Source organism: Rhinatrema bivittatum, chromosome 16 (genome assembly GCF_901001135.1).
Source record: "Rhinatrema bivittatum chromosome 16, aRhiBiv1.1, whole genome shotgun sequence".
NCBI lineage: Eukaryota > Metazoa > Chordata > Amphibia > Gymnophiona > Rhinatrematidae > Rhinatrema > Rhinatrema bivittatum.
The window spans coordinates 21,798,701-21,811,278 of NC_042630.1; the positions used below are offsets into that span (position 1 = coordinate 21,798,701).

At 44.1% G+C, this 12,578-nt stretch overlaps 1 pseudogene; it reads left to right on the plus strand.

The window, feature by feature from the left end:
- LOC115077468 overlaps positions 1-12,578 on the plus strand; it is a 107,573-nt pseudogene that overhangs the window by 40,145 nt on the left and 54,850 nt on the right.

A 12,578-nucleotide genomic window follows, 5' to 3' on the forward strand; every position in this document is an offset into this window, starting at 1 on the left:
GGGTCACCATCACACATTCTCTTGGCTGGGAACATGAAAAATTCTCAACTGCAGTAATGTGAGCAAAAACCTGGGTACTGTAGTACAATAAATCCCATGGGAATTAGATCATGGTAAAATCGTGCAGGAACGTGCTCTTTTAATGTGACAGAGTAAAGAGGTCCCAAACTGACCCATACCTTGTGACTAAGGATTCGTTGACTGAGGGTGAGATTCTGGTATAATTCTTGGATCTACAGAGCTTGAGGTCTAACTTATCAAACTGCATTGCCGGTATGAAGACAGCACAATACTGCAAGTATGTGCAGCGCATTAGAATATTAATTTCTCTCGAGAGAATAGCCATAGTTTCCCTTCTCCTTTGCTGCAGCTATAAAGGTGAGCTGTGTGGATTGTGTGGTGACTATGACGGGATCCCAGCTAATGACTTCAAGAACCCCCATGGAGCACTGGTGGCTCAGGTCAATGACTTTGGAAACAGCTGGAATGTCCTGACCGAGTAAGTCTTCTTTCTGGTTCTCACTAGGAGACTCTTAGTGGCAGCATGAGCTCCATGCCCTTACTCTCCTCCTCTCTTCTTTGCCTCATAGCTGTAACTCCACAGACTCTGAGGTGGTTCCAGAGTGTACAGAAGAAGAGCAGGAGTCCTACGAGGGACCTGAATACTGTGGCCTCCTGGTGGATCCTCATGGGCCCTTTGCTCCCTGTCATAACAAGATCAATCCAAACGTGAGTGACTTTATTTCTTATCCTTACACAGTTACCTATCTTGAAGGGTAAATGTAATGGGGTACTTAGATAAACAGATTAGCTAGTGAAAATGCTGACATTTCTAAAATGGAGAATGGTTGGTTTAGCTAATTGTAAATATATAAAGGCTCATAAACCTGGAATCCAGTGGCTTATGGGGATTGTAAAAGAACTGAACGCAAACTTTTCCTGAGAGCCTAACACCGGTATCCTGCTCTGCCTATGACAGACTTTCTTCAAAGACTGCGTCTATGACATGTGTGAGCTGGATGGTAACCGGCAGCAGCTGTGCGAGGCCCTGGAGTCCTACGTGAACGAGTGTCAGGAGAGGAATATCACCATACGTCCCTGGAGGAATGAGACCTTCTGCCGTAAGTGACATCCCTGGATATATGTGTTGAAAGCCTCTTTCTTATCCCTCAGAAGTTTACTGAGTCTATCTAAGATATTCAGTTCTTCTCTGGCAAGTGAATTGCACTGAGTTCAACAGAGTGATCCTAAAGTCATAATTCTTTTTTGGTTTTGATCATCATTAATTGCATGAAGTTCTGAGAAACCTATGCAGTTACAGACTTTTTCAGGTCTGCTTTGGAAATAAGAGTTGCAAGTTAGAAAGTGGCTTCATGGCATGCTTCATGTCCTTCTCATCTTCCTGCAGCCATCAAGTGCCCCCCAAATAGTCATTATGAGCCGTGTGCCTCTGCATGTCCGGCCACGTGTCTCAACCTCCGGCCTCTGTCATGCGACCGCCCGTGCGTGGAAGGATGTCGATGTGATGCAGGCTTTGTGCAGAGTGGGGAGCAGTGCGTGAGGAAGGAGCAGTGCGGGTGTGCCTTCAATGGACAGTATTACCAGGTACCACCCAGTGTTTTCCCATGTTACACCAGTCTACAGAATGCTCCTGCGCAGTCAGTGGGATTCCATCCATTATGTTATGGAAAACACATTCTTGTCAGAGTACACACTCAGCCAGATCTTAAAATAGTTTGGACTTCGATTCCACAGTTATGACAAGTTGGAGTGGAGGAGCTGCTTAGTAGTTAAAGTAGCAGACTGTGACTCAGGGTTCAAATCTGTCTTTTCCCATATGTTTTTTGTATCTTTGGATAAGTCACTTAACCCTCCATTGCCTCAGGTACCAAATTACTGAGAACTACCTACTGTAGTTGATTGTAACTTGCCTGGAGCTCATATTTAGAAAGTTGAGTAATTAAAACTAAAATCTGAAATCCAAATACCAGTTGGCAAAAAAAGAAGAGCCCAGCATCAGAAAGGGTAATGTTTGCATACGACCCAGTACTAATGCCAGTTTAATTTCTCTAATTTGTAGCCTGGTGAGGTCATCTTCTCTGAGGCTTGCAAGCAGGTGTGCCAATGTCTTGCCAACAACAATACCAAGTGCACGGATACCAGCTGTGGCCCTGATGAGTACTGTGCCAACACCACAGGTGTCCAGGGATGTTTCCCAAAAGGTAAATCCTTTTTTTGCCAATATCCTTTGGGATCCTCTTTTACATTAAAATGGAGTTATACTGATGAGTATATTTAACACTTTCCTTATTTCCTTTAGGTTCTTCCACTTGCGTTGCATCTGGTGACCCGCATTACACTACCTTTGATAAGAAGAAGTATGACTTCCATGGCAACTGTACCTATGTCTTAGCCAAGCCCTGCAATTCCACCAAGTTTCCCTTTGCAGTGTACTCCTCCAATGAGTACCGGAATGGCCAAACCTCTGTCTCGTACGTCAAAGCCATCTATGTAGAAGTGTATGGAGTGGTGGTGTCCCTTCTGAAGAACAAGGTGGTTCAGGTGAGTCTGAGCAATCCAATCATATTTTTCTATCTTTTGATATCTGGTGGTCTTTGCTTGACTGATAAGGACTCATGGTTGAGCAGAATTTGAATTTGATAGTCTGGATTGTTTCTCAGGTGAATGGAACCACTGTGAACATTCCAATCAACCCCGTGCCTGGAGTCTCCGTCTCATCATCTGGGAAGTACATGGTTGTGCACACAGACTTTGGCCTGGTGGTGAGATACGACGGGAATCACTACGCAGACGTCAAAGTGACGGACGAGTAAGTAAAAGGAATTTAAAATGAGGGAGTCCCAGCTGCACAGAATGCCTTTACAGGAGTTAGATGGAAAGATAGAAAGTAACAAATGGAAACAAAAAAAGGAATTACGAAGTATATAGATAAGGATCTTCTACCAGCTAGGGGAGCAGCTGCTTTACAGTAGTGCTACATTCTTTGGTTTGGTACTGCAAGTGCCACTTTTGAAATCCCCGACTGGAATACTTTTTGCATGTGGCTACAGCATTATAAGTAGCAGTAGCAGCAGTAGAATCTGTGCCATCATGGCTTACCCAGATGGATGAGACAATGCCAATGCACTAAGGAGTGCATGCAATTTGATGTTTATCTTGACAAGTAACTTTTTATTTTAAATTTCTGTTTTTTTTGGTCAAGATGTTTATCACTGGGGTTTGTTGTGACCTGATGCTGGTGTGATGTATCTTTTATTGTATTTATTTATTTATTACACTCATGTCACCACAGCAAACAAATGCGGGCAGCAATGTACGATGATACAGCTAATATGGCTCTGTTATCCCTCGCTGGTGGCACCAATGGGTGCTCATCAGGTTGTAAATGAAACTGAATGAATGAAAAATAAATAATTAAAAAGAGTTCAAAATAAATAGATGCATTTGGAAATAACTACCAAAATCTGAGATTATCCTAAACTTTCTCCCATTACTTTCCCTGCACACAAATAAGGCGAAACTCAGGAATGTCAATGAGCTATCTCCTGTGCAAATGCATGCAATGCATCACGTTGCCATGTCAACGGGTAGCACAATTCTAAAGAAAACTTAGGGGATGATTTATTAAATTGTGTTACACTTTTTACAATTTCTAATAGTCCGGAGTGCCCCCTAAATGCCCGGGTCCAGCCAGCCATTTTCATAGTGGCACCAGCTGGCCTCTGATGTACATTTGCCCCATTACATGATGAGGCAAATATCAGAGGCCAGCTGGCACCATTTTGAAAATGGCCGGCCAGACCCGGGCACTTCAGAGGGCACTCTGGAAACTTACTAGACGCCAAGAAACATGAAGTAAATACTTTGGAGGCTTTCCAGTGGGGGGGGGGGGGGTTAGAAAGATGTTGGGGAGAGGCACTTTGTAACACACAAGAGGGCAAGGTGGGTGCGCCACCACTATTTTAAAAACAGTTTTAGGGTTCATTAAAACTACTTCGGCAGGCCTTGTGGCGGGAATAGGGGGTTTCATGAGAGATTTTACTCTGCTGAGAATCAGCAGAATGAACGAACCCTTTAAAAAAAAAAAATGTTTACCCCAGGATGTGGAGCCGCCCTTATGCGGGCACTGTGAGGCCAACTAAGCTGTGGTACTTTCCCACTGGGGAAAATATCGTTGGATTCACAAACCTGCCATCTTGGTGCCGCAGGCTAGTGAATCCCATGGTATTTTTCCCCAGCTTGGTAAATAGAGCCTTTAAACTTGCTGCAGTACTCTGAGAAACCTAAGCTCTACCTAGAGGCCGATTTACTGAGCTGTGGTAAAATAGCCCATTCCCATGAAGATCACTCCTCGGATCTCCAGATTTGTGGAGAGGGTTGTGTGTCAATCCTCAGCAGTGGAGGGGGGGGGGGGGGGGGGGGGGGGGGGAGAGTTTGAATGGAAGAGGAATTTGGAGGCTGGGGGGTGACAATCACCAAGGCTGATTTTGAATATGTTTGTGCTGGACGGGTGGAATGGGACCAGGAAACTCTACCTTGCTCCCATGGGCCGTGCAGGTGAGGGGACGTATTATGGGGGCCTTATGGCCCCTTTTAACATGGTTGCCCCAGGATGAGGGGGTGCCACCATCACACATTGTCATGGCTGAGAACTTGCAAATTTCTCAGCTGCAGTAATGCGAGTAAAAACTTGGAACATGCAATATAGTAAATCCCATGGGGAATTAGTTCATGGTAAAACCAGACAGGAGAGTGGTTTTTTAGTGTGGAAAAGTAAAGTGGCCTCAGATTGACACACACACACCATGTGACTAGGGATTCCTTGACTGAGGGTGAGATTCTGGTATAATTCATGGATCTACAGAGCTTGAGGTCTAACTTATCAAACTGCATTGCCGATATGAAGACAGCACAATACTGCAAGTATGTGCAGCGCATTAGAATATTAATTTCTCTCGAAAGAATAGCCATGGTTTCCCTTCTCCTTTGCTGCAGCTATAAAGGTGAGCTGTGTGGATTGTGTGGTGACTATGACGGGATCCCAGCTAATGACTTCAAGACCCCCCATGGAGCACTGGTGGCTCAGGTCAATGACTTTGGAAGCAGCTGGAATGTCCAGACCGAGTAAGTCGTCTTTCTGGTTCTCACTAGGAGACTCTTAGTGGCAGCATGAGCTCCATGCCCTGACTCTCCTCCTCTCTTTTCTTTGCCTCATAGCTGTAACTCCACAGACTCTGAGGTGGTTCCAGAGTGTACAGAAGAAGAGCGGGAGTCATACGAGGGACCTGAATACTGTGGCCTCCTGGTGGATCCTCATGGGCCCTTTGCTCCCTGTCATAACAAGATCAATCCAAACGTGAGTGACTTTATTTCTTATCCTTACACAGTTACCTATCTTGAAGGGAAAATGTCGTAATGGGATTCTTAGATAAACAGATTAGCTACTGAAACTGCTGACATTTCTGAAATTATATAGCTAATCTTAAGTATATTAAGACTCAGAAACCTGGAATCCAGTGGCTTATGGGGATTGTAAAAGAACTCAATGCAAACTTTTCCTGAGAGCCTAACACCAGTATCCTGCTCTGCCTATGACAGACCTTCTTCAAAGACTGCGTCTATGACATGTGTGAGCTGGATGGTAACCGGCAGCAGCTGTGCGAGGCCCTGGAGTCCTACGTGAACGAGTGTCAGGAGAGGAATATCACCATACGTCCCTGGAGGAACGATACCTTTTGTCGTAAGTGACATCCCTGGCTGTACCTGCAGAAAATCTTTTGATCCCATAGAAGTTTACTGCCTGATCTAGTCAGGTCTTTTTTGGCCAACAAGTGGCAGTGAGTTGACAAGGACGATTCTGGAAAAGAGTGATTGCGTGCCAGGAGAGGAATGTCACTTTTGGCCCCTGGGGGAATGAGATGCTCTGCTATAACCACCATCTTTGGTTATATGTGTGGAAAGTTGTTGTGCTTTCCAGGGAGTTTGTCTGTCAAATTGAAGTCCACAAGCCAGATAAGAGAACTGGCAAGCAAAAGCTGATCAAGTACTGCAAAAAACAAAACAAAACACAACTTTACCTAAAGGAGGTTATAAGTGGATTAATGTTGAAGCATTCATATGGGCCATGACTTGTATGCATAACTTTGAAGAGGGAAAGATATAAATATTTTAAATAAGAGCGTTTTTAACCTTTTGTCTGCAAACAGCTCCACCTTTATTTATTTATTTAGAAACTTTTATATACCGACAACCGTTTACACATCGTATCGGTTTACAGATAACTTAAAAACTTTTAGGCATTGCCTTTACATGGAACGGTAACTGTGAACTAAGGAACAGCAAACTTCTGAATAAACAGATTAATAATATTTACAATTTTTACAATATTTGATTCTAATTGCATCACTAATGTTCTTTATCTCCCCATTAGCCATTAAGTGCCTACCAAATAGTCACTATGAGCCATGTGGATCTGCCTGCCCAGCCACCTGCCTCCAGCCTCTGGCCCAGTCATGTGACCGCCCGTGCGTGGAAGGATGTCGATGTGATGCAGGATTTGTGCAGAGTGGGGAGCAGTGCGTGAGGAAGGAGCAGTGTGGGTGTGCCTTCAATGGACAGTATTACCAGGTACCACCCAGTGACAGGAAAACCTTCATGCTGTTAAGAAGAAAGGTTAAAGGCTATGCGGTCGATATTCAGAGGCTGCAGTGTGACTAAAAATAAGCGGGTAACCTTACCGGTTAAAAGTGCCACTAAATATCTGGCTAGCTGGTCAAACAATTGACCTGCAAGATTTGTAAACTTAGCTGCATAGCATTAAAATCAGTTAAATAAATACAATCCCCAAAAAAAACCCCATGAAGACCAAGCTCCCACCCACAGTTCTCCCCTCTTGGCGTTTAATATAAAGTTGCAATACTTCAAAACTGCTCCCCATCCCAATCCCCATCCCAGCATTTAAAGAAAAAAAAAAAAAAAAAGAAGTGGTGATTGCTCCCCTCTCCTTGCTTTTCCAAAAAAATAAAATCAAGTGCCTCCTCATTCCCCAATCACCACAGCACCACTCCCACCAGCCCCCTTGAAAGGGTTCCCCAAGCTGAGGAGGACACGATCTTACCTCTTGCCGTCTTGGCATCCAGGGGTTATCAGAACAACGTTGGATGCAGAGGGCTTGTGCCCTCCTGCTACTCATCTTAGGGAAGCTTTGCAGGGAGGGGTGAGGATCAAGAAGTGGAGGGGCACGCTTGTTTTGTTTTGGAAAAAGGAGAGGGAGAAAGAGGAACGCTTTGGGAACCCCTGATACTTTGTTATTTATTTTTTTTAATGCAGAAAGGGGTGGATTGTTTTGAGATAATGCAACTCAAATGCCAAGAGGGAGATTGGGAAAGGGGTCTCAGGGTGCTGATCACCTATTCTTTTTTTCTACATCGGGAGGGAGGTTGGTCAACCAGATTTAGGTCAAGTAAGGTGGCTAGCCTGGAAAATCAACACCTGCTAACTTTACTTCTCCCCCAACCTAACCCCACCCACAGGCCTGCCTCATATTTGGCGAACTAAAGTTAGCTGCCTTATGTAAATTAGGAGGCTAACTTCAAGTGCCAAGCCGGGCACGATTTTTAAAGGCTTTGATGTAACCAGCTAAGCTATTACTTTAGATGACTAGTTTTCTTCAAACATTTCCCCCTTAGCTTGATTCACCAATCCTCCCAAGCCACCCATTCCAACTTGGCCAAGAATTTCCTGCTGAATAATTTGGGTCAGTTACTCATAGATGTGTGATGTTTACATTGCTGCAGAAGTTGTCTTTGTCTACAAGGTGAAGCATTTGCATGTGAACAAAAGTTAATGCCAGTGTATTTGTTCCTGATTTCTAGCCTGGTCAGGTAATTTTTTCCGAAGCTTGTAAGGAGATGTGCCAGTGTCTTGCCAACAACAATACCAAGTGCACCGATACCAGCTGTGACCCTGATGAATACTGTGCCAACAACACCGACATTCAGGGATGCTTCCCAAGAGGTAAATTCTGCTCAGACCAATGTCCTTGGACAGCCTTTATACAGTTGATGACTTTGCTGACTTTTTGCCACCATCAATTTGGTTCTTTGCCTTCCAGATTCATCTACCTGCATTGCTAGTGGCGACCCTCATTACACCACTTTTGACAAGAAGAAGTTTGATTTCCATGGTAACTGCACCTACATCCTTGCCAAACCCTGCAACACCACCAACAGTCCCTTCATTGTGTATGCCTCCAATGAGTATCGGTATGGCCAAGCCACTGTGTCATATGTCAAAGCCATCTATGTGGAGGTCTATGGTATTGAAGTGGCCATTTTGAAGAATAAAGTGGTTCAGGTGAGTTCTTGGGTTATCTCTTCTTTCTTTAAGTATTAATTGGCTTTATATGACCAATGACTGGGCAGAAATTGAATTTGATCTGGATTACTTATTCAGGTGAATGGAACTAGAGTGAACATTCCTATCACTCCTGTGGTTGGAGTCTCTGTGGTGCTATCAGGAAAATATGCAGTCGTGGAAACAGATTTTGGCCTGGTTGTGAGATATGATGGGAATCACTATGCAGATGTCAAAGTGACTAGTCTGTAAGTTCAACAGTAACTATGATGGGTGACAAGATTGCTATAGAAAAGCTTCATGGGAGGAGCCATGTCAATAAATCATTCTGTTTTTCTTTGTATACAGCTATCAAACCCAGATGTGCGGTTTGTGCGGTGACTATGACGGGACTCCTACCAATGACTTCAAGACCCCTGATGGAGAATTGGCGAGTGGAGTTAATGAGTTTGGCAACAGCTGGAACGCCCAGAAGAAGTAAGATGCCTTTCTGATTCGTGGGCATAAAACTTTTTTTCCTGAAAATTTCTCCCATCTAAACTCTCTTTCCTTTTCTTTCTCCCATGCATTGGACTTTCTTCAAAAAGCAGAATTCTTGCAATCTGTGTAGGTGCTGGAGACAATGAGATCCTTTGTAGGCTGTGATTCGTTTTATTGGATCAGTATAGCCATAACCAAAGTTGATAATGTATGTGAGTTTTAAAGACCACACAGGTCCCTTCTGTGGACATTCTTAAGATGACACTCTCTCTTCCATAAGACACATTTTGGTTGAGCCACACAAATGGATCATGTGTCATAGATGCATGCTGGAGGAAGAACCTCCCACAGCTTTCCAGAATTTAATATGTATCTGACCACAAAATGATAGATGTTAAGACTTCACTGGAGCAACTTGCTCATCTCCTCTCTTTCAGCTGGATCTCTGCATCTAGATCTGGTTCACAACTTATTCTCTCTCTCTTTCTTTTATACCTCTCTTGGTTTGTATGGCCATCTTTTACTCTTTGCTTTCTCTCTTTCACTCTGTTTCCCTCTGCAGTTGCACCCCTGCTGGGCCTGTCGTGGACCCAGTATGCACAGAGGAAGAGAGCAGCCTGTATGAGGGCCCCACATATTGCTGGATCTTGGTGGACCCACATGGACCATTTGCTGCATGCCACAAGAAGATCAGTCCATACGTGAGTTCCTTGGTGTTCTTTCAGATCCAAAACTTTCTTTCAAATATGGAGCACTATCCTTAAAGAATAAGATCAGTTAGAGCATGTATTTACTTTTCCATGTGGTACGTTTGTAGCTCCACAGCAGAATGCAGAGCCCTGGCATAAATGCAGTTCACTGGATTGTGTTCTTCTGGTGCAATCACAGGGTCTTTGAAAAAGATCTCATTGTGATATGGAGACACTGCCATTTTTCTCCCCTGATTTGTAAGGTTCTCATTATCATGCCCAGAGGTTATGGGCAGGATTTGCTATCTTTTGCCCAACCCTAACTTCAGCCCAGTGGTGGTGTATCAGTGGCCAGTCTTCTGTGTATGGCCAAGAATCCCATTTGTGAAGAATATCAGTAAAGTTTATCCCTCTCAGATAGGCATGACAATATAACATTTATAGTAATGTAGCAAGTATTGGCAGAAAGATGTCTCATGGCACCCATTTTGGCCAATTGCCCACTGCCTACTGTATCACCCAGACCCTACTTTGATTTCTTTCCATCTACCTCTCTGATCCTCACCATGTTTGAATTATGTCACTCTTTGGTCACTCCACAAGGGTATCAGAGATAAGTTCAATGCTCAGAATGAAAATCAATAGAGAAGAGCATGAAAATGGTTTAAATAGTCCTTACAGGTGTAGTAACACAAATTATTTAACTTTATTAGTGTACTAGAGCTCCACAAGTTTTCAATTAAAAAGGTCCACTTGAAACACAGTAATGTCCCCCATTAATGGAGCTCTAGTACACTAATAAAGTTCAATAATTTGTGTTACTACACCTGTAAGGACTATTTAAACCATTTTTACCCTCTTCTTCTCTGTTGACTCTTTGGTCACTACCACTTCTGCAGTAGGCCACTCATTGTTGTCTTCCCCACAGACCTTTTTCAAAGACTGTGTGTACGACATGTGTGAGCTGGATGGTGACCGGCAACAGCTGTGTCAATCCCTGGAATCCTATGTGAATGAGTGCCAGGAGAGGAACATCACCATAGGGCCCTGGAGGAATGAAACCTTCTGCCGTAAGTATCATCTGTAGAATGTATCGTCAAAGCATTATTGGTAAGTATGTGCCCCAAGTCCGTCAATGTACAACTGGAAGTGATGACAGTAGCTCTGTTCCCATCCTGCCTCTCCAGGAGGGCTCAAGGGCTCAACCAAAGCCTCTTTAAGAAGTGTGAGGGGACTCCACATCAGAGTATTAGCATCACACTGGTGCATTTCTAGCTTTTGCCTTTTAAATCATGACTGCCAGGTTACCAGTTCATATCACTACAAGAGTCTCTGCTAGCTCTGCTTCGTTGGCTGATCCCACACCCTGATCAAATGGCCTTCTTTACTAGGGCCTTGCCCTAATATTTACCAGATTACTCTAGGTCACCAGGGAGAGGCTGAGCCAGTTCTGGCTTTTTCTTCATTGCATCAATAGACTTGTAAGTTCCTTCTTTTGTTAGAGAAACTGAAAATATAAGTCCATAGATATGGGGTAGGTAAAGCCAGGACTGGTTCAACCTGTCACTAATGACCCAGTGTCAGCTGGTGATCCTGCTCTGCTTATTTCCAAACAGCTGTGCACCACTTGGGCACCATCTCCAACTGGCCATTCTCTCTGCCCAAGTTTCAATCCTAGTTTCGAAGGCAACTCACAGAGAGCAGATAGAATCTACCAAGAGTAAAGATGGTGCTTGAAAAGGTCCATGGAACAGATCAGCTTATAAAGGATAGGGGGTAGGGGGTAGTTTAGTACTCCTACTTATAATTGAAAATGGAAGGCTGGGCTGACCTGAAGGCTCTGTGAGTGCACTGTGCACCACCATGTGGGAGGTCTAAGTTTGATTCTCAAACCTGGATTTTTCCCCTTGGGTTGGCCGGAGCTGGGGATGCTGTGGAGGTAGTATTCACAGCCCCACAGGAGTAGGGGAATGGAGAGAGAGAGTTCCAGCCATTGCACAATGCTGACACCTAAGTGATCAGACTTTGGTGTGCACACACAGCAAGCTCCAGAGGGAGCTGCGGCCTCTGCTCCTCAGCCAGAGAATGTGGTTTCAAAGGCTAGGCTAGGCTAGATGGGAGGTGTGTTATAAATGGGAGGAAACTCCTAGGTAGCTGCAAATATAGGTTCATGGCGCCATAGCCCCAGCCTCAGTCTCTCCTAGGTGATGGGAATTCCATCTGTCAGCCCTTATCCAAAGTTACATTTGAGGCCACCCAGCCTATAAAGTTAATGAATTTTCCTGTATATTCTCTTCTTTCTCCTTCCTGTAATGCAGCAATCCATTGCCCACCTAACAGTCACTACGAGGCCTGCGGCTTGGCTTGCCTACCCACCTGCAGTGGCCTTGACACTGGGTCATGTGACCTGCCATGTGTAGAGGGCTGCCAGTGCAATGAAGGATTTGTTCTCAGTGGAGGCCAGTGTGTGTCTACCAACCAGTGTGGATGCACTTACAACGGCAGCTACTATCAGGTAAGAATGACTACTAACCGCATTGTTTGAAAGCTTTAGTCCTACTGACTATGAGTAATAGTGCTGGGAGCAGCAGGGGTGGAGGGAGAGTATCGTGTGTGTAAATCTCGAGTGGCAAAGTTATTTATTTATTTAATCATAACCACAATGGCTCAAGGCAATGTACAGAGACAAGGACAAGCTGCATAACCTACACAAACATTACATGGCAACTATTGCCATAAATTTAGAAAACCATATACTTATTTATTGGAGAACAAACACAAATTAGAACAATGATAAAATAATTTAAAAATTAATAACAACTTTACAAAAATGCATTGTACAGCAAGCAATACTCCAGAACTAAAGGAACATATCTTTTTCCAGACGCAAAGTCAGAGGAGAGTTCCACAATGTAAAAGCGATAAACGTAAACACCCTGGCTCTAAGTTTTGACCCATCTACTCTCCTTAGCTGATGAAAGGGCACAGGCACAAAATCGGCCCCTGATCTAAGGGGGATGAGCTAGGGCAAAT